Raw genomic sequence first — 24,645 nt, 5'->3', positions numbered from 1 at the left:
GAGAGGCAGCCGAGGATTTGCATGTCCTTGACGGATTGGGAGGGGGGAGTTAAAGTGTTCAGCCACAAGGTGGTGGGGTCGTTTAGTTTTGGCGTCTCAGAGCTGTTCCCTGAAATGTTCTGCAAGTTGGCGTCCAGTCTCCCCAATATGGCAGAGACCACATCGAGAGCAATGGACTTATAAATAAATCTTATAAACAAATTGTCCAAATCTTAGCCTGCTAGAGTTATTTTCTTTAATTAAGTTAAAGAAAATTTTAATTAAATTGGGTGACTACATGAAACGATTTGTTGGTCAGACTCAAATCATCCTCCTCAAATGAGACAATGCCATAAATATCAGTGAACTGTTTTTTTTGTTCGAACCAAAAGTTCTTGATTTATTTTCACAACTTATTGGTATTCACATCTGCACATTCAATGTCAAACTCTGACATCAGAAATGACATGACATCATTAATTTTTTCTTACAATAATCCAACAAACAAATTAATAACACAGTGAATACCAAGTCTCATTAATATGAAATTAAATTTGACCAAATAAAATGTAAAATCAAATGGGAGATAACAAATGGGGGAAGGGCAGAAGGCAAGAAATGCAGCATCATAGAAGGTGCTCCTCCAGGGAGTGTATTTTACCAACTACAACTGCTCAATATAAGCAAACACTCTGACATGACCCTCCGGTTTTAATGTAAACCATAGCCCCATACAGTAGGTACCATTTAAATAAGTTAATAGATACAAGCCTTGAGCAAATCCAGCCTCCAGCCGGACCCCCCGCTTCTTGGAGCTCGGACCTTCCTCCAGCTCCGGGGGGTTGTTGAGCTCCTGGGCTCCGGCCGCCGGCGAAGAAGCCGCGGGCGCCGGCTCTCTCTCCTCCACCGCCGACATTTTTAATTTGTTTTCTCGTTCACCCGGTAACCGTCACCTCCCCCTTCCCGGGCCCCGGGAATTATACACAAATAAACAATAAACCCCACCGGGGACTGTCTCCTTTTCTTCACAACTTTTGTTTGAAAAGTTCCGGCTTTAATTTGAAATGTATTTTAAAGGTATTTTCTGAGGTAAACGATGCCTGTCTGCCCCCCTCCCTCCGTCAGAAACCGCCCGCTGAGTCGATGAGAAAACTGCAGCCTCGCGTCGCCATCTTTGTTTTTCTTCTTCTTCTTTCCGTCTCCTCCTTCTGTGACGCGCGTCATCTGCGCCTCCTCCAATCAGAGCGCACCTTACTCCACCTGACCAATGGCAGCTGGCATTCCGTGTCGTGTTGGTCCCACCGTCTGCAATATCTCTCTCCGATTAGTCGGTACCGACCACAAGCTTTGGGATTGGTTGGGAATTTCACAATCACGTCAGTGTATCCGCCCTTTTCATTCCTTCAACAGCAGATGACCCAATTTACTGCCACGGGCTCTGCAGCTATAGCGGTAGTGTCACATATTCAGGGAGAAGATGTGATTTTTAACGTTATCAACTAATTCAACTGTGGCACCTCCACATCCATTCATTCAACCGAAGAGGGCTCAATTTAGTGTAAAGGGCTCTGAGGGTATAATATTTGTATCCCACGTTGAGAAGAAACCTCTCCCCATTCATTCACTAGAAGAGGGCCTATTTGCTGCAGAGGTTTTTTATGGCGCAGTGTAGTGTCCCTATCTTCGAGCCCTGAAATCCCACTGCTATGAGGATGTGTAATAACAAATTTTTTAGTCATAAGTCACATGACACCAGATTATAGTCCAGCAGGTTTGTTTGGAGGGGATCTTACAGAAATATATTAAATTATGAAAGAAATAGAAGTAGGATGTTGCATTGGTAGGTGAGACTAGGATAAGAGCACATGGCCTCAAGATTAGAGGAAGCAGGTTTAAAACTGAACTGAGAAGAAACTTCTTCACCCAGAGGGTTGTTAATCTATGGAATTCCTTGCCCAGGGAAGTATTTGACATTACTTCAGCAATCACTAGAAGCAGTAGATACGTTTTTGAAAAATAAAAGAATTAAGGATATGGTGAAAACGTAGGTAAGTGCAGCATAGTCCACGAAAAGATTAGTCATGATCTTATTGAGTGGTGGAGCAGACTCGAAGGGCCAGAAGGCCGACTCTTGCTCCTAGTTCTTATGCTCTTATGTTGAAATCACAGCTTTTGGAGTGTAGTCACTTCAGCAGATGAAGTCATGAAAAAACAAGTGCAGGAAAGAGAATTTAGATAAATGAAAGACAGAGCATCTCAACGGTCAATTACTTACTCCCATACCTATTTCTGATTATCTTACTTCATAGCAAGTTGTGTTTTCCAAACATTAATTTTATTTCCATTGTTTAAAATCAAATATTTAAGATGAACAGTTTGTTTTTCCTCACTTGGACACACTGTGACCCACAACACTGTGAATATCATAAACCCGCTCATGAGATATCATAGGAACAATTCATAAACTAGATTTGTCACTGAGATACTAGAAAGGAGAAAAATTCCCAGCATGTGCAGGATGCTAACGAAAAGTTAGCAACCTGAAATGGTAACAGGAGCAAGTGAACAGTCCCAATCAGGAAACTCATATTCTGACATCCACGACAGTACCTTGCTTTCCTTTTCAGTTTAATGATCCATAACTGAATCTGACTCCAACACACTCTCTGGCAGACAGTTCCAGAGGTCAAAGTAATTTCAATCATTAACGAAGTAAGTTTTGGATCCATCCCAAAGACATTGAACATAGAAAAATACAGCGCAGTACAGGCCCTTTGGCCCTCGATGTTGCGCCGATCCAAGCCCACCTAACCTACACTAGCCCACTATCCTCCATATGCCTATCCAATGCCCGTTTAAATGCCCATAAAGGGGGAGAGTCCACCACTGCTACTGGCAGGGCATTCCATGAACTCACGACTCGCTGAGTAAAGAGTCTACCCCTAACATCTGTCCTATACCTACCACCCCTTAATCTAAAGCTATGCCCCCTCGTAATAGCTGACTCCATACGTGGAAAAAGGTTCTCATGGTCAACCCTATCTAAACCCCTAATCATCTTGTACACCTCTATCAAGTCACCCCTAAACCTTCTTTTCTCCAATGAAAACAGCCCCAAGTGCCTCAGCCTTTCCTCATACGAACTTCCTACCATACCAGGCAACATCCTGGTAAACCTCCTTTGCACCCGTTCCAGTGCCTCCACATCCTTCCTATAGTATGGCGACCAAAACTGCACACAATACTCCAGATGCGGCCGCACCAGAGTCTTATACATCTGCAACATGACCTCAGGACTCCGGAACTCAATTCCTCGACCAATAAAAGCCAGTACGCCATATGCCTTCTTCACAGCACTATTTACCTGGATGGCAACTTTCAGAGATCTGTGTACATGGACACCAAGATCCCTCTGCTCATCCACACTACCAAGTATCCAACCATTAGCCCAGTACCCCATCTTCTTGTTACTCTTACCAAAGTGAATCACTTCACACTTACCTACATTGAACTCCATTTGCCACTTTTCTTCCCAGCTCTGCAGCTTATCGATATCCCGCTGTAACCTGCCACATCCTTCCTCACTGTCAACAACTCCACCGACTTTCGTATCATCCGCAAACTTGCTCACCCAACCTTCTAGCCCCTCCTCCAGGTCATTTATAAAAATGACAAACAGCAATGGTCCCAAAACAGATCCTTGCGGAACACCGCTAGTGACGGCACTCCAAGATGAACCTTTTCCATCAACTACTACCCTCTGTCTTCTTCCAGCCAGCCAATTCCTAATCCAAACCTCCAACTCACCCTCAATGCCATACCTCTGTATTTTTTGCAGTAGCCTAGCATGGGGAACCTTATCAAACGCCTTACTAAAATCCACATACACCACATCTACTGCTTTAGCCTCGTCCACCTCCTTATTCACCTTCTCAAAGAATTCAATAAGGTTTGTGAGGCACGACCTACCCTTCACAAAACCATGCTGACTATCCTTGATCATATTATTCCTATCCAGATGTTCATAAATCCTATCCCTTACAATTCTCTCTAAGACTTTTGCCCACAACAGAAGTGAGACTCGCCGGCCTATAGTTACTAGGGTTATCCCTACTCCCCTTCTTGAACAAGGGAACCACATTTGCTATCCTCCAGTCTTCTGGCACTATTCCTGTAGACACTGAGGACATAAAAATCAAGGCCAATGGCTCTGCAATCTCCTCCCTTGCTTCCCAGAGAATCCTAGGATAAATGCCATCAGGCCCAGGGGACTTATCTATTTTCACCCTTTCCAGGATTTCCAACACCTCTTCCCTACATACCTCAAAGCCATTCATTCTAATTAATTGTGACTCAGTATTCACATCCGCAATAATGTCCTATTCCTGAGTGAATACTGACGAAAAGTATTCATTCAGTGTCTTCCCCAATCTCTTCAGCCTCCACACGCAACTTCCCACTACTATCCTTGACTGGACCTATTCCTACCCTCGTCATTCTTTTATTCCTGACATACCTAGAGAAAGCCTTTGGGTTTTCCCTAATCCTACCAACTAAGAACTTTTCATGTCCCCTCCTTGCTGATTTTAGCTCTCTCTTCAGATCCTTCCTGGCTACCTTATAACTATCAATCGCCCCAATTGAACCTTCACATCTCATCTTTACATAGGCCGTCCTCTCCCCTTTAACAAGGGATTCCAATTCCTTATTAAACCACGGTTCCCTCACACGACCCTTTCCTCCCTGCCTGACAGGTACATACTTATCAAGAACACTCAATAGTTGCTCCTTGAACAAGCTCCACATATCAATTGCGCCCTTCCCTTGAAGCCTACTTTTCCAAGCCACGCATCCTAAGTCGTGCCTCACCATATCATAATTTCCCTGTCCTCAGCTATAACTCTTGCCCTGCAGTGCACACTTATCCCTCTCCATCACTAGAGTAAAAGTCACCGAATTGTGGTCACTGTCCCCAAAGTGCTCACCTACCTCCAATTCTAACACCTGGCCTGGTTCGTTACCCAGAACCAAATCCAGCATGGCCTCACCTCTTGTTGGCCTGTCTACATATTGTGTCAGGAAACCCTCCTGCACACATTGGACAAACACCGACCCATCTAACGAACTCGAGCTATAGCTTTCCCAGTCAATATCTGGAAAGTTAGAGTCCCCCATAACAACCACCCTATTACTTTCACTCTTCTCCTGAATCAATCCTTTCTTCTACGTCTCTAGGACTATTAGGAGGCCTGTAGAAAACTCCTAACAGGGTGACCTCACCTTTCCTATTCCTAACCTCAGCCCAAACTACCTCAGATGGCGAGTCTTCATCCATCGTCCTTTCCACTGCTGTAATACTATCTTTGACAAGCAATGCCACACCTCCCCCTCTTTTACCCCCACCTCTGACCCTACTAAAACATTTAAACCCTGGAACCTGCAACAGCCAATCCTGTCCCTGTTCTACCCATGTCTCCGTAATAGCCACAACATCGAAATCCCAGGTACCAATCCATGCTGCAAGTTCACCTACCTTATTTCATATACTTCTTGCATTGAAGTATACACACTTCAAGCCACTTTCCTGTTTACAGGCACCCTCCTTTGAGATTGATGCCATGTTCCTAACCTCCCTACACTCCAGGTCCTGCACCCTAAAGCTACAGTCTAGGTTCCCATTCCCCTGTAGAATTAGTTTAAATCCCCCGAAGAGCACTAGCAAACCTTCCCCCAAGGATACTGGTGCCCCTCAGGTCCAGGTGTAGACCATCCTGTTTATAGAAGTCCCACCTTCCCCAGAAAGAACCCCAGTTATCCAGATACCGGAATCCCTCCCTCCTGCACCATCCCTGTAGCCACGCATTTAACTGTTCTCTCTCCTTATTCCTCGACTCTCTATCACGTGGCACGGGTAACAAACCAGAAACAACAACTCTGTTTGTTCTAACTCTGAGCTTCCAACCTAGCTCCCTGAAAGCCTGCCTAACATCCTCAACCCTCTTCCTACCTATGTCGTTTGTGCAAATGTGGACCACGACTTCAGGCTGCTCCCCTTCCCCCTTAAGGATCCGGAAAACACGATCAGAGACGTCACGTACCCTTGCACCTGGGAGGCAACATACCAAACGTGAGTCTCTCTCGCCCCCACAGAACCGCCTATCTGTGCCCCGAACTATTGCTCTGCTCTTCTCCACCCTTCCCTTCTGAGCAACGGGGACAGGCTCCGTGCCAGAGGCCTGAACCCCATTGCTTACCCCTGGTAAGTCGTCCCCCCCACAAGTATCCAAAATGGTATACTTGTTCTTGAGGGGAACGGCCGCAGAGGTCCCTGCACTGGCTGCTTCTTCCCAGTCCCTCTCACTGTCACCCATCTATCTGCCATCTTTGGAGTTACTACTTCCCTAAAGCTCCGATCTATGACCCCCTCTGCCTCCCGAACGATCCTAAGTTCATCCAACTCCAGCTCCAGTTCCAGTTCCCTAACATGGTCTTGGAGGAGCTGGAGATGGGTGCACTTCCTGCACGACCATGGCATCCCTCACCTCAAACATGTTGCAAGAGGAACATTGCACTGCCTTCACTGCCATCCCTCTAAAAGTAACCTTTTAAAAACAAACTAGGTCCAAGAATAGAACAAGCAAAATGCAGCACTTACCTACTTACCACAACGGTTCTTATTATTAGGTTAGGCACCTCTGCAGTGCCTCGGGTTCCTCTCCTGCGTGCTTTTATAGGGAAAGAAACCTACCCAGGTAAGCTTACGCTACACCAACTTCCAGATCCGCTTCGCGCTTTTTAAACAAAAACTTTCAAATTTAAACCGTTAAACAAACGTCACCGAGCCTTCAAGCAGCCCCTGCCAAACAGCCCTTACCTGCTCCGCTGACACTTCTATAAGAGGTGTTGGCTGGACCCAGACACTTCGGCGGGCAGTGTTCATTACTCATGTGTATTCTCTCCCCCACCCGCCTTAAACTAATCACCTGGGTTGTGAGTCGATTGTGCTGGCATTCTGGTGGCCCCAGGCAGTGTCTGTATCTGCTCTGCTGTTTTTCTCCATATTGTGATCCAGCGGCCATCTTGTGTGTCAAGTTGGCCAACTGATGGCTCAGTAGCCATCTTGTGTATCTGTGTGCCTAGTAACACCCTGCCCTTCCCCACCTCTCCGCCATGCCCACTCTCTCTCCCCCACTCAATCTCTCTATCAACCCCACTCATTCTCTCTCTCTACCCCCACCCTCTGACTGCCATTTTCTCTCTTTCTCCGTCCCCCATCCTTTTGGTCTCTATTCTCCCCCGCCCCCACCACACCCGTCCTTTCTCAAGCCTCGAACCATCTTTGACCGCTGTATCAAGCCCTTCAAAGGACAAAGAGAGAGAGAGAGAGAGAGAGAGATAATGGATAGTAATGACTCTACCTGGGAGTTGGGAGGGGTGAGAAATGGCTGATCTTCAAAATTGAGAATACCTAAAATGATTTTTGCAAGGTTTGTAGCTCAGGTTGAGGTTTAGGGTGTAGGTTTGCTCGCTGGGCTGTAGGTTTGATATCCAGACGTTTCATCACCTGGCTAGGTAACATCATCAGTGGCGACCTCCCAGTGAAGCGAAGCTGTGTCTCCTGCTTTCTATTTATATCTTTCTCCTGGATGGGGTTCCTGGGGTATGTGGTGATGTCATTTCCTGTTCGTTTTCTGAGGGGTTGATAGATGGCATCTAGATCTATGTATTTGTTTATGGTGTTGTGCTTGGAGTGCCAGGCCTCGTAGCCCTACACATGGATGAAAAAAAACACCATTTCGACTGGGACAACACATCTATCCTGGGGCAGGCTAAGCAAAGACTTGCCAGAGAATTCCTAGAGGCCTGGCACTCCAACCTCAACGCCATAAACAAACACATAGACCGAGATACCATCTATCAGCCTCTCAGAAAACGAACAGGAAATGACATCACCACAAACCCCAGGAACCCCATCCAGGAGAAAGATATAAATAGAAAGCAGGAGACAACAGCTTCGCTTCACTTGGCGTCGCCACTGAAGATGTTACCTAGCCAGGTGATGAAACGTCTGGATAGCAAACCTACACCCTAAACCTAAAATGATATCTTCAGAAACATCGTTAAAGCCAGAAAGCGTTTTCAAGTTTTTTTTTAAAAGAGCTGCTGAAATCTATCTGATTCTTTCACTGAAATAAACGCAGTCAGGCCACCGCTCAGGACAGGCTGGAAGGGGTGAATGGGCGAAAATGAGCACTGCAGATGCAGGAGATTAGAGTCAAGATTAGAGTGGTGCTGGAAAAGCACAGCCGGTCAAGCAGCATTCGAGGCTTTTGCCTGAAACATCGATTTTCCTGCTCCTTGGATGCTGCCTGACCTGCTGTGATTTCCAACACCACTCTGATCTTGAATGTAAGGGGTGAATGGCCTAGTCCTAGTCTTGTGAAGTTGGTTCCAACTATCTAGAAATAGCGTCACAGAGCACAGAAACATACCCTTCGGTCTATGCCGACCAGATATCCTAAATTAATCTAGTCACCCATTTGCCAGCATTTGGCCCCTTATCCCTCTGAATCTGTCCTATTCATATCCCCATCCAGATGCATTTTAAATATTATCATTGTACTGGCCTCCACCAATTCCTCTGGCTGACACGCACCAGCGTTCTGTGCAAAAAGGTTGCCCCTCAGAAATCTTTCCCCTCTCACCCTAAACCCATGCCCTCCAGTTCTGGACTTGCGCAACGTGGGGAAAAGACATACAAAAGTTGAGCAGCCAGACAGAATGCAAAAACAATACAATGTCGAATCACAGGGAAAAACAAATTGTAGCTCGACCCCTTTTTTGTCGTATTGGCATTTGGACTCTTAAAATCTGACAGGAACACCAGCATCCCTAGTGAGCATACTGCGCATGTTTCCCGGTGTCAGTAACGCAGTGCACATGCCCACCGGTATCAGCTAAACACTGGGCATGCTCATCGCTTTCCGCAAAAAATGGCGCGCGACCTTCCTTTGATGGTCCAATAGGGAACCGTGGAGGACCAAAACAAAACTGGTCCTCCTGCCAATCAGAGCCACCCCATTGTCTGAATGCGGAAGTTGGACCATGAATTTCTGAAGCTGCTACTCCTGCTCCTCTTTCTGAATCAACATTGAGCTTCACCCAGACTGCAAATTCTTTTCTCTGTCTAAGATCTGTGAGTACAGCACTCTCTTTTCTCGCCCCCTTTGCCATTTCTATTTCTTTCCGGAGTTCAATTGTTGACTTACAGCAACTGAAAGGAAAGGGATTGAACCCAGGGAGGGGACGGACTATGGAAAAGTGATCGAGGTCTGTGTCTCAATTGGCAAAATAGACAGACAGGAGGCTGGAAGGACACAGCAAATCAGGCAGTATCACGAGGTGTAGAAGTCGATATTTCGGGTGTAACCCTTCTTCAGGACTGGGGATGGGTGCCAGGGCCGGGGGCTAAAGTGGGGATAGGTGAAGAATCGGTCAGATTAATCATTGGGTGGAAGAAATCAGGTTGGTGGCAGGAAGGAGTGGTAGTGAGGGGCATGGGGCTGAGAAGGGAGTCGGGTGATGGGAAGGGAAGTTATTTGAAATTGGAGAACTCTATGTTGGGTCCTGCAGGCTGTAGTCTGCCCGGGCGGAAGATGGGGTGTTGTTCCCTAATTTGCGGTTTGGTTCATTGTGGCAATAGAGGAAGCCTATGATGTTCTTGTCAGAAAGGGAGTGGGAAGGGGAATTAAAATCGATGGTGACTGGGAGGTCTGGTCAGCCTCTGCGGACCCAGCTGTGATGCTCGCCAATCCGTTCCCCAAGTTTATGCTCAGTCTCCCCGAAGTCGAGAAGACCACAATTTACAAACACGTGGCAAATGCAGTATCTCAATGTGAAGTTATAGTCTTTGCTATGAAACAAAAAAGCAGGAAGGAGATGTATTGTTTAAATGGTGATACTGTGGGATGTGGAGAAAGTGAGAACTGCAGATGTTGGAGATGAGAGTCAATGTGTGGTGCTGAAAAAGGTGGTAAGTCAGGCAGCATCTGAGGACCAGGGGAGTCGACATTTCGGTCCCGAGCACTTCATCAGGAATGATGTGTGGATGGACAAAGGGTCTGATTCGGTTCTATATAACTCTAATCATCTTCAGTGAGAGCAGAAGTGTGATTGTGAAGGCTGGAGTTTCAGAGCAGCTTTCAAAGATGCTTTGCCCTTAATGTGGATGGACAAAGGGTCTGTTTCTGTGCTGTATGACTCTAATCATCTTCAGTGAGAGCAGAAGTGTTTCTGAGGACTTTTCAAAGATGCTTTGCCCTTAATGGGAGTAGAAGGTACAATGAAATCTTGCATTTGTGAGACAGCAACTGAGTGAGTGAGTAAATCCGAGGTTTTGGTGCAAAGTGGGAATTCATTGCACTGTGAGGATGAAACTCTACTTATTGAGTCATTTCTGCTGGTGAATGAAACCAGGCTCAAGATTAGGAGGAGTAAATTTAGGACAGAGATGAGGAGGAACTGCTTTTCCTGGAGTGTAGTGTATCTATGGAATTCTCTGCCCCAGGAAGCAGTAGAGGCAGCTTCATTAAGTATATTCAAGACACAATTGGATGGGTTTTTGCAATGGTAGGGGAATTAAGGGTAGTTGGGACAATGCAGGGAGGAGGATCTCAGATGGTGAATAGATTAGCCATGATCTTAATTGGATTTTTGAACAAGAGGAAGGCATGAAAATGGTTTCAAGACCAGTTTAGAACAGTTACAGAGCCAGAGAGCACAAACAGACCCTTCAATCCAACTAGACCATGCTGACTGTGTTCACAAACTAAACTAGTCCCACCTGCCCCATTCTCCCCGTAACCTTTGATCCCCTTGATACTCAAGAACCTATCTGTCTCAGTTTTAAATATCCTCAGTGACCTGGCCTGCACAGCCTTCTGTGGAAATAGATTCCACAGATTCACCGCTCTCTGGCTGAAGAAGTTTCTCCGTTCTAAAAGGTCTTCCCTTTACTCTAAGGCTGTGCCCTCTGGCCCGAGTCTGTCCTACCAATGGAAACATCTTCGCAATGTCCACTCTGTCCGGGCTTTGAAGATTATGTATGTTTCAATTAGAACCCCCCCCCCCCCCCCCCCCCCCGAGTGTGCGCCTGTTAATCAGCATGAACCAGGATGAGGTACAGCAGGGATTAGGGTCAGCAAAGTGAGAATGAAGGGAGTGTGTGTGTGGGATGGAGATTTTCAGCTTCTAGGGAATGAGAGAGAAAAGTGAGTTCGCTATAAATTAGAATTGATCGGATGGGCCAAAGAGTGGTAGATGGAATTTAATTTGGAGAAATGTGAGTTGTTGCATTTTGGTCAAGCAATCCAGGCAGGACTGACACAGTTAAGAGGAGTGTTGCAGAACAAAGAGTCCTTGGAGTGCAGGTTCCATAGTTCTCAGGTAGACAGGATAGCCTTTGTTGGTCAGAGCATTGAGTAGATGAGTTGGGAGGTCAGGTTGTGGCTGTCTAGGATGTTGGTTAAGCCACTTTTGGAATACTGCAGTTAGTTCTGGTCTCCCTGCTGTAGGAAAGATGTTATGAAACTTTGAAAGGGGTCAGAAAAGAATAGGCCAGGGGCATTTTCCATGGAGCATCAGAGGCTGAGGGGTAAACTTATAGACCTTTGTAAGGGCCATGGATAGAAGGGAAACCCTAAGGTCTTTTCCCCAGGGTATGGCAGTCCAAAACTAGAAGGCATATGTTTGAGGTGAGAGTGGAATGATTTAAGAGATTGGAGGGGCAACCACTTCAGAGGGTGGTGCATGTATGGAACGAACTGCCAGAGGAAGTGGTGGAGGCTGGCACAATTACAACATTTAAAAGGCACGTGGATGTCTGTCTGTTCTCAGCTCTGCTGGATGTCTGTTGAAGCTCTGAACCACCCCTTCTACACCTTCTGGGACAAACAAACATTTAGTCAATCAAGCCTCAATCCACAATCTCCCAGCCAGTCAACAATCCAGGCACAGTGTAGTCACAGCAGGGAATCAGCTGCACTGAGTGCAGGAAGGCCTTTACCCAGGCCTCTGCCCTGCTGAGGCACCGGTGGGTCCACACGGGGGAGAGACCCTTCAGCTGCCCCGAGTGCAGAAGGACATTCCGTGAATCCTCCAACCTGTTGAGGCACCAACGGGTCCACACAGATGGTGGAATTCGAATTTGGTCAGAAATCTGGAGTTCAGAATCTAACGGTGAAACCATTGTTGGTGGGGTGGGGGTGGAAGAAAACCCCCATCTGATTCATTCAGTTCTTTTTTAGGGAAGACTTGAGCAGTTATTACAGCAGTCGTCCCAGCTGCATCCTTTACCCGGTCTGGCCTACACGTGACTCCAGCCCCACAACAGTCTGGTGGACTCTACGCTGCTCATCCAACTTGATTGGAATACAGGTTGAAATTGCTGAGTGAGGCAATACTTCCTCCAGGTTAAGGCTGTACCAAGGATGCAGTTACAAAGGGACGACTCAGTGGTGACCAATAATGAAGAAAGTGAGGGGTTGCACTTTGACCTTGAGCTATTTTTTAAAAATTGCTACTTTTTCTACGCCTTTCTGCTGGGAGATTCTGAAGCTGTAACAAAGTTGGGTCACAATAAAGATTACCTGAACTTCACACTGAGCTCAGACTCTCACTGAGAGCTTTAAACTGCAACAGGTTTTTGTTTTAAAATTGCTCATTTTACATGTGAAAGTGAGAACTGCTGATGCTGGAGATCAGAGTCAAGATTAGAGTGGTGCTGGCAAAGCACTGCAGGTCAGGCAGCGTGCGAGGAGCAGGGAAATTGACATTTCGGGCAAAAGTCCTTCCTCAGGTTTTTGCCAGAAACGTTGATGTTCCTGCTCCTCAGATGCTGCCTGACCTGCTGTGCTCATTTCTGACAGTCTCCTGTACTATGTTTCCAATGTTGTGTATCGGTTGCAGCAGTGAATGAGTAGCCAGCATTGTTAGAAATTGTAAAATTTTCAGGAGTGCAATGTCATCAGCATTGTAGTTTCCTGGCAGCACTGAGAAGTGTGTGCTTGGTTCACTAGACATGATGTGGAGGTGCCGGTGTTGGACTGGGGTGGATAAAGTTAAAACTCAACACCAGGTTATCGTCCAACTGGCTTATTTGGAAGCACGAGCTTCTTCATTGGGTGTTTGTGGAACAGGATCATAAGACACAACCACCTGATGAAAGAGCAGTGCTCCTAATGCTAGTGCTTACAAATGAGCCTGTTAGAGTATCACCTGTATTGTGTGAAATTTAACTTCGCACACCCCAGTCCAACAGCGGCATCTCCAAATCAGGTACATAGTTCTTTGAAAGTTGCATCATTGGGAGACAGGGTAGTGAAAGAGGCCAGTCAGGAGCCCTGGAGGACCGGAAGGTGACTGGTCCTCCTGCCAATCAGAGCCTTCCTATTGTCTGAATGCAGACGTTGGAACATGAGCTTCGGAAGCTGCTGCTGCTCTCTCTGAATGAAGATTGAGTTTGCTCCAGACTGTAACCTCCTTATTCTGTCAACCATCTGAGTGTATGGTACTCTCTTCACAACTCCTTTTCCATGATTTTCATTCTGGGCTTCAATTTACGACTTGCAGCAACCGAAAGGAAAGGGAATGAACTCACGGAGTGGACAGAATCAGGAAAAGTTTGTTTATAAACAGAGTGGTTCACGTGTGGAGTGAATGTAAAGAGGAAGTGGTGGATGCACATTCAGATGCAACGTTTAAAAGACATTTGGATAAGTATATGAAGAGGCACGGTGCGGAGGGATATGGGCCAAACACTGGCAAGTGGCACCAGTTTAGTTTGAGAACGTAGGCAGCATGGAATAGTTGGACTGAAGGGTCCGTTTCTGTGCTGTCTCACGTAACTGTTCTGTCGTGGTCTTAAAAGCATTTTCTTGCCTTCCACCTTCAACGTGGATACTGTATCTGCATCCAACACATAAACCATTCAAAATAAAAAAAAACACCTCCTGCGCACAAAGAAATCCACACTTTATTGGTCAAAAATCAGATGAACTCAGCCTTGAATATATTCAATGACCCCCTAACTGCAGGAAGACATCCCCACTTCTAATCTCAGTTCAGCTTGTTAATATACCACTTGCCTTGCTGCACCTGTCTGACAACTGGCATTGACTGATGTAGAAGGATGCTGCTAATCAAAGCACTGATCACACGGTGGTCTGGTGTCAGCTCAGATTTCAGGCCCTGATTTCTCTGTCCCGTGTTGATCCTCCTGTTCCCACAGACTAAGATGTCGGTCTGTTCTCAGCTCTGCTGGATTTCTGTTAAAGCTTTGACCCCGCCTTTTATAACTTCTGGGCACGGTGGCACAGTGGTTAGCACTGCTGCCTCACAGCTCCAGAGACCTGGGTTCAATTCCCGCCTCAGGCGACTGACTGTGTGGGTTTCCTCCGGGTGCTCTGGTTTCCTCCCACAGTCCAAAGATGTGCAGGTCAGGCGAATTGGCCATGCTAAATTGCCCGTAGTGTTAGGTAAAAGGTAAATGTAGGGGGTATGGGTGGGTTGCGCTTCGGCGGGGCGGTGTGGACTTGTTGGACCGAAGGGCCTGTTTCCACACTGTAAGTAATCTAATTAATGATTGCTGCAACCTATTCTAAAATATGAAAGACTTAACAATCCAGGTTTGTTCAATATATCAGTTCAGTGGCAGGGCACTGTAATGTTTTCCTATAAATTCTGTGCCATATGATCTTATTGTCCACAATCACCTGATGAAGAAGCAGTGCTCCGAAGCTCGTGTTTCCAAATAAACTGTCGGACTTAGCCTGGTGTTGTGAGATTTTTAACTTTGTCCAGGTTCAGATAGTGCCCAGGGATGTGCAGGTTAGGTGCATTAGTCAGGGGTAAATGTTGAGCAATAGGGGAATTGTGTGGGTGGGTTACCTTTCGAAGGATCGGTGTGTAGTCTTTGGGCCAGTTGGCCTGCTCCCACAATGTGGGGAGTCTCTGAAGGGGAAGGGATTTTTGTAAACTGTGCAAGGCAATGCAGGCATAGTGTGGGGGCCTGCTGTTGGCCTTGCCCCGCCCTTTGCTCCTTTCCCCTGTTGTGGAGTTGTCTAAAAAACAGCTACTCTTTCTCTGCCCTTTTTGCTGGGGGAGGGGGGTGGGGGATCTGAAGCTGTAACCATGTTGGGACACAAAATAAAAGGTAACCAGAACGTACTGCTGGGCTCAGGCTCTCATTGAAAGCTCCAAGCGGTTTTTGTTTTAAAGCTGCTCATTTCTTGCAGCCTTCTGCACTAAGTTTCCAATGTTGTGTATTATATGGAGCAGTGAATGAGTAGCTGGTTTCGTTAGATACTATAAATTTTTCAGGAGTGCATCGTTTCATCGGCAGTTTACTGGCAGCACTGGGAAGTATGGGCTGTGTTCACTAGAAACGAGGTGGAGGTGCTGCTGTTGGACTAGGTTGGACACGGTTTAAAAATCACAACACCAGGTTATAGTCCAACAGGTTTATTTGGAAGCACCAGCTTTCGGAGTGCTGCTCCTTCATCGGGTAACTGTGGAGCAGGATCATAAGACACAGAGTTAAGAGCAAAAGATCAATGTCATGCAACTGATGATATATTGACAAACGTAGATTGTTGTTAAATCTTTCATCTTTTAGAATGGGTTGCAGGTTTTAATTCATTAATGTGTACATCGCAGTACTACTATTAAGTCATATTCTCAAGATCACTTAAGGTCTTTTTAAAAAACAGGTGACATCTCAGTCCAGACAATGCATGAAAGGTGTGAGAGTATCCCAATCTTAAATCGGACTGGTTCTATTTCCAAACTAGGAATTTATAAAATATTACATGGATTGACTACCTGCATATTGTGCGTTTTGTGCAAAATTGAATATATCTGCAAATATAATTCTGCAAATGCACCACATTGTTATATGTATGTGTGCAGCATGAGTGCGCGTGTAAGAGAGTATGTGTGCACATGCTTGGTAAAGTGAGTGTGATGGAGGAGAAGCCTGTGAAAGGGTGTGTGTGTTGGGGGGGGCGTGTACGTGTGTATGTCTGAGAGAGAACATGTGTATAGATAAAAGGTGAGGGGTTGCATTATGCCAAAATAAGGAAGGGCCGGGCTTGTACAGAGGGATATGGTGGGGGGGGGGGGGGGGGGGGGGGTTCAGATATATACTTCTTTGAAAGTTGCATCACTGGTTGGAAGGAAGCTTCAGAAGGCATTCAACACACTTACCTTAATTGTTCACACCATTGAATAAAGGAGCTGGGACATAATGTTGAAGTTGTACAGGATGTTGGTGAAGCCACTTGTAGAGTACTGAGAACGCTTCTGGTGGCCCTGTAATAGGAAGAATTCTATTAGAAAGGGTTCAGTAAAGATTTACCAGGATGTTGCCAGGACTGGAGGGTTTGAGTTGTAAGGAGAGGCTGAGATACTCTTCACTGGAGCACAGGAGGTTGAGGGGTGACCTCATTTGAGATTTATAAAATCATGAGGGTTATAGGGAAGATGAACATCAAACACAGAAAGGAGCATGCGCGGTTATGTCGAGTGACGGGGGAAGAAATTGTGGCATTTGGACACTTTAAATCTGCTAGCAGAAGACTGGAGGTTGGCTAATGTGGTGCCACTGTTTAAGAAGGGTGGTAAGGACAAGCCAGGGAACTATAGACCAGTGAGCCTGACATCGGTGGCGGGCACGTTGTTGGAGGGAGTCCTGAGGGACAGGATGTACATGTGTTTGGAAAGGCAAGGACTGATTAGGGATAGTCAACATGGCTTTTTGTGTGGGAAATCATCTCAAATTTTGAGTTTTTGAGGAAGTAAAGAGGATTGAGGAGGGCAGAGCGGTAGATGTGATCCATATAGACTTCAGTAAGGCGTTCGACAAGGTTCCCCATGGGAGACGGATTAGCAAGATTAGATCTCATGGAATACAGGGAGAACTAGCCATTTGGATACAGAACTGGCTGAAAGGTAGAAGACAGAGGGTGGTGATGGAGGGTTGTTTTTCAGACTGGAGGCCTGTGACCAGTGGAGTGCCAGAAGGATCGGTGCTGGGCCCTCTACATTTTGTCATTTACATCAATGATTTGGATGCGAGTATAAGAGGTACAGTTAGTAAGTTTGCAGATGATACCAAAATTGGAGGTGCAGTGGACAGTGAAGAGGGTTACCTCCGATTACAACAGGATCTTGACCAGATTGGCCAATGGGCTGAGAAGTGGCAGATGGAGTTTAATTCAGATAAATGTGAGGTGCTGCATTTTGGGAAAGCAAATCTTAGCAGGACTTATACACTTAATGGTAAGGTCCTAGGGAGTGTTGCTGAACGAAGACACCTCAGAGTGCAGGTTCATATCTCCTTGAAACTGGCGTCGCAGATAGATAGAACTGTAAAGGTGGTGTTTGGTATGCTTTCCTTTATTGGTCAGAGGATTGAGTACAGAAGTTGGGAGGTCATGTGGCTGTTGTACAGGACATTGGTTAGGCCACTGTTGCAATATTGTGTGCAATTCTGGTCTCCTTCCTATTGGAAAGATTTTGTGAAACTTGAAAGAGTTCAGAAAAGATTCACAAGGATGTTGCCAGGGTTGGAGGATTTGAGGTATAGGGAGAGGCTAAACAGGTTGGGGCTATTTTCCCTGGAGCGTCGGAAGCTGAGGTTTACAAAAGGGGCATGGATAGGATAGATAGACAAAGTCTTTTCCCTGGGGTGGGGGAGTCCAGAAGTCAAGGGTATAGGTTTAGGGTGAGAGGGGAAAGATATAAAAGAGACCTACTGGGAAACTTTTTCACACAGAAAGTGGTACGTGTATGGAATGAGCTGCCAGAGGAAGTGGTGGAGGCTGGTACAATTGTAACATTTAAGAGGCATTTGGATGGGTACATGAATAGGAAGGGTTTGGAGGGATATGGGCCAAATGCTGGCATGTGGGACTAGATTGGGATGGGATATCTGGTCGGCATGGACGGGTTGGACCGAAGGGTCTGTTTCCATGCTGGTTCAGCAAAAGCTATTCACACTCTTTGCTGTCTGCAAAAATGGTGCAAATCCTTCTTCAAATGGACCAATGAGAAGCCAATTGTTGACTTGCAGCAACTGAAGAAAGTGAGTGAATCCAGGGAGGGGACAGAGTCGGGAAATGTTGGTCCAGGTCTGTATCTCAATTGGCAAACACATGGCAAATGCAGTCCCACAGCGTGAAATTATAGCCTCAGTTACGAACAAATAACTGCTGAAAGGAGGTGCGTTGTTTAAATGGTGACATATTGGGATGCGGAGAAAGTGAGGACTGCAGATGCTGGAGATGACAGTTGAAAAGTGTGGCACTGGAAAAGCACAGCAGATCAGACAGCATCCGAGAAGCAGGAGAATCAACGTTTCAGGCATGAGCCCTTCCTCAGGAATGATGTGTGGATGTAAAAAGTGGCCTCAGCATCCTTCCACACCAGTCACTGCCAGTTGTCAGACAGGTGCAGCAAGCAATCAGCAAGGCAAGTGGTATATTAGCAAGAGGAAATGAGTTCAGAAGTCTCTGCAGTTAGGGGGTCATTGAATATATTCAAGGCTGAGTTCGTCTGATTTTAGAACAAGAAAGAAGTGGATGTTTCTGGGGGAAGGCAAGTAAAATTATTTTAAGACCAGTACAGAACAGTTAAAGGGTCATACAGCACAGAAACAGACCCTTCAGCCCAACTAGTCCATGCTGACTATATTCACAACTAAACTAATCCCACCTACCTGTATTTGGCCCATATCCCCCTGAACCTTTCCTATTCATGTACTTTTCCAAATGTCTTTTAAACGTTGTTACACAACCAGCATCCACTATTTCCTCTGGACACACACACAAACCACTCTGTTTACAAAAAAGGTGCTCCTCATCTCTTATTAAAATCTTTCTCCTCTCACCTTAATTTGCGGCCTAATCTTGAAATGACACATGCCGTTCACCTTATCTATGCCCCTCATGGTTTTGGAAACCTCTATAAAGAGAACAAAGAACCTTACAGCACAGGAACAGGCCCTTCAGCCCTCCAAGGCTATGCTGATCGAGATTCTCTATCTAAACCTGCCGCCTATTTTCTAAGGATCTGTATCCCTTTGCTCCCTGCCGATTCATGTATCTGTCTAGATACATCTTAAATGACGCTATCGATCCCAGCCCTACTGCCTCCACTGCATGAGGCACCCACCACCCTCTGCGTAAAGAACTTTCCATGTAGATCTTCCTCAAACCTTTCCCCTCTCACTTTGAACTCGTGACTCCTAGTAATTAAGTCTTCCCCTATGGGGGAAAAAAAAATTCTTCCTATCCACCCCTGTCTACATGCCTCATGGTTTTATAGGCCTCAATCAAGACCCCTCCTCAACCTCCTTATTTCCAATGAAAATACTCCTAATCTACTCAACCTCTCCTCATAGTTAGCGCTCTCCATAACAGGCAACATCCTGGTGAACCTCCTCTGCACTCTCTCCAAAGCATCCACATCCTTTGGGAAATTTGGCTACCGGAATTGTACAGCAGTATTCCAAATGTGGCCGAACCAAAATCTTATAACTTCAACATGGCCTGCCAGCTCTTGTACTCAATACTCCGTCCGATGATGGAAAGCATGTTGTATGCTGCCTTAACCACTCTACTGACAGACATTGTTCTCTGAAGATGGCAATAGATCTGAACACCCAGATCTCTCTGTACATCAATTTCCCCCAGGACCTTCCCATTTAATGTATAGTTTGCTCTCGAATTGCACCTTCCAAAATGCATCACCTCGCATTTGTCTGGATTAAACTCCATTTCTCTTCCCAACTCTCCAATCTATATTCTGCAGTATCATCTGACAGACCCCTTCACTATCTGATATTCCATCAATCTGAGCGTCATCTGCAAACTTGCTAACGAGGCACCCGACACCTTCACCTTTCAACCTCCTGTGCTCCAATGAAAAAAGTCCCAGCCTACCCTTCAATCGGTGTGAATTCTGTCTGGGTCCCAATGTCGAGTCAGCCTGACATTTTGGATAGAAAAGCTCTGCATTTAAATTACGTTGAGAAAGTTACTGAAAACAGGTTCTGGGATTAACATACCAAAGAACAGAACCCCATTCTAAAAGATGGAAGATTTAATCTAAATTGTTTAATGTATCATATCTCCATGACACTGGACTCCTTTGGCTATAAATTCTGTGATCATGATCTTATTCTCCACAACCACCTGATAAAAGAGCAGAACTCCAAAAGCTAGTGCTTTCATGTTATGGCAGTAGCGGGAGGTATGGGCTGTATTCACTAGAAACAATGAAGCAGTTAGATACCACACATTTGAGGGGGAAGGGTGTATTACATGACCTCCCAACTCCTATACTGAATGCTCTGAGCAATGAAGGAAAGCAAACCAAACGCCTTCTTCATTATTCTATCCACCTGAGACTCCACTTTCAAGGAACTATGAACCTGCACTCCAAGGTCTCTTTATTTTGCAACATTCCCCTAACTGTATCAGTCCTGCCTGGATTGCTTGACCAAAATGCAAACCTCAGACTTCTCTAAATGAAACTCCAACTGACACTCCTCGGCTCATCAGCCGATCCCAAAAATTCTAATTTATAGGGAACTCTCTTTCCTCTATTATTCCCTAGAAGCGGAAAATCTCCATCCCACACTCTCTCCGTCCGTTTACACTTTGTTGAAAGTGGAAGAATGGGATTGAGAAACTGATCAGCGATGATTGAATGGAATGAGCAGACCTGGTGGTCTAATTTCTGCTCCTATGTCTTGTGGTCTCTTGCTGTCCTGGACACCGTGAGAGAGAATTGGGACCAGCATTGAACCGATCATGACTGGATATGGATCTACCTGCATCTAGGTGGATGGGCTGGGACTTTTTCACTGGAGCATAGGAGGTGGAGATGTGACCTTATCAAGGTTTATAAAATCATGAGGGGAGAGATGAGGTGAATGACAGGTGTCCTTCCCCTAGGCTGGGGGTTTCAAGATGAGGGAGCAAACTTTGAATGTGAGAGGAGAAAGAGATTTTAAAAAGACTTGAAGGGCACAATATTTTTTCTATACAGAGTGGTTCACGTGTGGACTGAATGTCCAGAGGAAGTGGTGGGTGCAGGTACAGTTACAAGGTTTAAAAGACATTTGGATAATTACATGATTAGGAAATGTTCAGAAGGGTATGGGCCAAAACACTGGCAGGTGGGACTGGTTTAGCTGGTGAACATAGTCAGCATGGACTAGTTGGACTGAAGGGTCTGTTTCTGTGCTGTATGGTTCTGTAACTCGGTTCTGTACTTGTCTCAAGACCATTTTCTTGCCTTCCCCATAAACATCCACATAAAAATCAGACGAACTCAACCTTGAATATATTCAATGACCTGAAAATGTGTTGCTGGAACAGCGCAGCAGGTCAGGCAGCATCCTGGGAACAGGAGAATCGACGTTTCGGGCATAAGCCCTTCTTTAGGAATCAAACGTCAATTCTCCTGTTCCCTGGATGCTGCCTGACCTGCTGCGCTGTTCCAGCAACACATTTTCAGCTCTGATCTCCAGTATCGGCAGACCTCACTTTCTCCTCGAATATTCAATGACCCCCCAACTGCAGGAAGACATCCCCGCTTCTGAACTTAATTCCTCTTGCTAATACACCACTTGCCTTGCTCATTGCCTGCTGCACCTGTCTGACAACTGGCACAGAAGGACACTGATGCCCCTCTGAATATCCACGCATCATTCTTGATGAAGGGCTTGCGCCCAAAACCTTGACTGTCCTACTGCTCGGATGCTGCTTGACCTATTGTGCTTTTCCAGCACCACACTTTTTGACTCTAATCTCCAGCATTTCCAGTCCTCACTTTCTCCACATCCCAATATATCACCATTTAAACAATATACCTTTCTACTTTTTTTCACAGCAAAGACTGTAACTTTATGTTGGGGTACTGTATTTGCCAACTGTGGCCTTCTCTACGTCGGGGAGCACGAGCATAAACTTGGGGAACGGTTCGCCGAGCATCGCAGCAAGGTCTGCAGAGGCCGACCGGACCTCCCAGTCACCACCCATTTTCATTCCCCTTCCCACTCCCTTTCTGACATGACCATTTTTGGCCCCATCCATTGCCACAACAAACCACAGTGCAAATTGGAGGAACAACATCTCATCTTCCACCTGAGCAGTCCACAGCCCGAAGGACTCAACAGTGAGTTCTCCAATTTCAAATAACCTCCCTTCCGAGCCCCTGCCCCTCCACCTCCCTGCCACCAACTAGGTTCCTTCCTCACATTCACCAACCAGGTCGTACCCTCTACCTATTTACACTTATCCCCAGTTCATCACCCTGCCCTCAGCATACCCTTGTTCTGCAGCTCTCCCTATACTCACCCCCAGTCCTGAACAAGGGTTACACCCGAAACGTCGACTTCTCCACCTCCTGATACTGCCTGGCTTGCTGCATTCTTACAGACTCCTGTCTGTCTGTATTGCCAATTGAGACACAGGCATGGACTAACTTTTCCAGAGTCTGGATTCATTCCCATTCCTTTCAGTTGCTCCAAGTAAACAATTGAACCCCAGAATGAAACGTAAATGGAAAAGGGGGTGAGAAAAGAGAGTGCTGTACTCACAGATGTTGGACAGAGGAAGGAAGTTGCAGTCTGAGGTGAAGCTCAATCTTCATTCAGTGTGAGAGGAGGAGCAGGACCTTAAGAAGCTCATGGTCCACCTTCCGCATTCAGACAATAGGGGAGCTCCAATTGGCATGAGGACAACTCTCCTTCTGGTCCTCCAGTGCTCCTTATTTGTCCATCAAAAGTAGGTCTCGCCCCTTTTCTGCCAACAGCGAGGAACATGCCCAATGTTTTGGTGACACCGGCAAACATGTGCCCTGCTTGTTGACACTGAGGAGTGTACACAATATGCTCTGTAGCAATGCTGATGTTATTGACAGATTAAGTGTCCATATGCCTCAGAAAACAAAAAGGATTTGAGCCATAATTTGTTTTACACTATGTGTCTCGATATTTTATTGCTTTTGCATTTGTCTGGCTGCTCAATGTTTTTATGTCTTTTCCTCAGTGTTGGGGTGAAGTTCACAACTAGAGGGCACAGGTTTAGGGCGAGAGCAGAAAGATATAAAAGGTACCTAAGGGGCAACGTTTCCATGCAGAGGGTGGTGCATGTATGGAATGAACTGCCAGAGGAAGTAGTGGAAGCCGGTATAATTACAGCATTTAAAAGGCATCTGGATGGGTCTATGAATAGGAAGGGTTTAGAGGGATATGAGCCAAGTGCTGACAAATGTGACTAGATTAATTTAGGATATTTGGCTGGCATGGACAGGTTGGACCAAATGGGTCTGTTTCCGTGCTGTACATCTCTATGACTTTAAATAATAAAAAGTATATTTTCCAAGTAACAAACTATACCCAGTTAAAAATCACACAACACCAGGTTATAGTCCAACAGGTTTAATTGGAAGCACACTAGCTTTCGGAGCGATGCTACTTCATCAGCTGATTAAACCTGTTGGACTATAACCTGCTGTTGTGTGAGTTTTAACTTTGTACATCCCAGTCCAACACTGGCATCTCCAAATCATAACTATACCCATATTCACAAGGTTTAGTACACCACACACTTGACCAACCATTCTCAACAGATCCTGCCCCTTCAATGCCTGAGGAACATAGACATGCTGGTGCATAATCTCCTTCACTAGTATTTATACACTACCCTCACCAATTGCACAAGTAACAGCAAAGGGCAAACAGCACAAGGATTAAACACACAGTGAGGGGCAAACAGCACAAGGATTAAACACACAGTGAGGGGCAAACAGCACAGGATTAAACACACAGTGAGGGGTAAACAGCACAAACGCCAGTAAAAGCAGATGGAAAGTGAGTATAAAATGTCACTATGACAGGACAGGCCCCACATTCCTTCCCCTCCGTCCCCCCCAACCTGCCTCACCTTTCACCTCCCGGGCCCAGTACCTTCCAGGTGGCCCCATAGTTGACACAGGGGCCGCCCCACGACCAGTAGAACTCCACCACCCCGGCGGCCGACGAGTTCCCAAACAGGCCCTTAACCCCATCCGCCTCCAGAATGCTCACCGGCTCCTGCCTGCTGTGCAGCCGGTCGGTGTGGCCGTGACACAGCAGCTGCGCCAGGAAGGCGGCGGTGCCCAGTGACGGGTGTCTGCCCCGGGCCGCACGGCGCCATTTTCCTAACGGCCGCCCTCCCGCCGCTTCCCCGCTCGAGCGACTTCTCCTCCCAACCGCCTTCGCCCCCGCGTGACGTCTGCACGGGGGGAATGGGCGGGGCCGGGGGAGCCTCACCGTCACCAAGCAACAGCCACCTCGCGCTACAACTGCTCATTCACAAAAACAAACTCTCCTGTCTCGCTCTGCAGCTGCAGGGGGGACACTGCCACGTTTCCAGGAGCCCTGTCTACATTGGGAAAGCTCACGGCTCAATTTAAACAGATATTCCGACATCTAACGGAACGGCGTCATATCTAAAGGGGGCAATCTGCATTTTAAAGGGACACGGACATTTTAACGATATTTCTGCAAATAAAGAGGTTTAAATGGACGAGATTACATTTCAAAGGGATGTGGGC

At 46.3% G+C, this 24,645-nt stretch overlaps 1 long non-coding RNA gene across 2 annotated transcripts; it reads right to left on the bottom strand.

The window, feature by feature from the left end:
* Positions 1-14,007: 14,007 nt before the first annotated feature.
* On the bottom strand, positions 14,008-24,259 carry LOC148143601 (uncharacterized). Of its 2 annotated transcripts, none has more exons than XR_015751273.1 (3): positions 23,994-24,259; positions 16,243-16,347; positions 14,008-14,336 (listed from the first exon to the last, which is right to left on the bottom strand). It is a non-coding gene; the product is annotated as an uncharacterized LOC148143601 (long non-coding RNA). The 2 variants fall into 2 exon arrangements; XR_015751274.1 differs by lacking the exon at positions 23,994-24,259 and adding an exon at positions 22,646-22,770.
* Positions 24,260-24,645: the final 386 nt, after the last annotated feature.

Source organism: Chiloscyllium plagiosum, unplaced genomic scaffold (assembly GCF_037043375.1).
Source record: "Chiloscyllium plagiosum isolate Xiang-an unplaced genomic scaffold, Cpla_swu_hap1 HiC_scaffold_27, whole genome shotgun sequence".
Classification (NCBI taxonomy): Eukaryota; Metazoa; Chordata; class Chondrichthyes; order Orectolobiformes; family Hemiscylliidae; genus Chiloscyllium; species Chiloscyllium plagiosum.
Note: the sequence above shows the minus strand (reverse complement) of the source record. Positions and strands in the feature narration are given on the sequence as shown.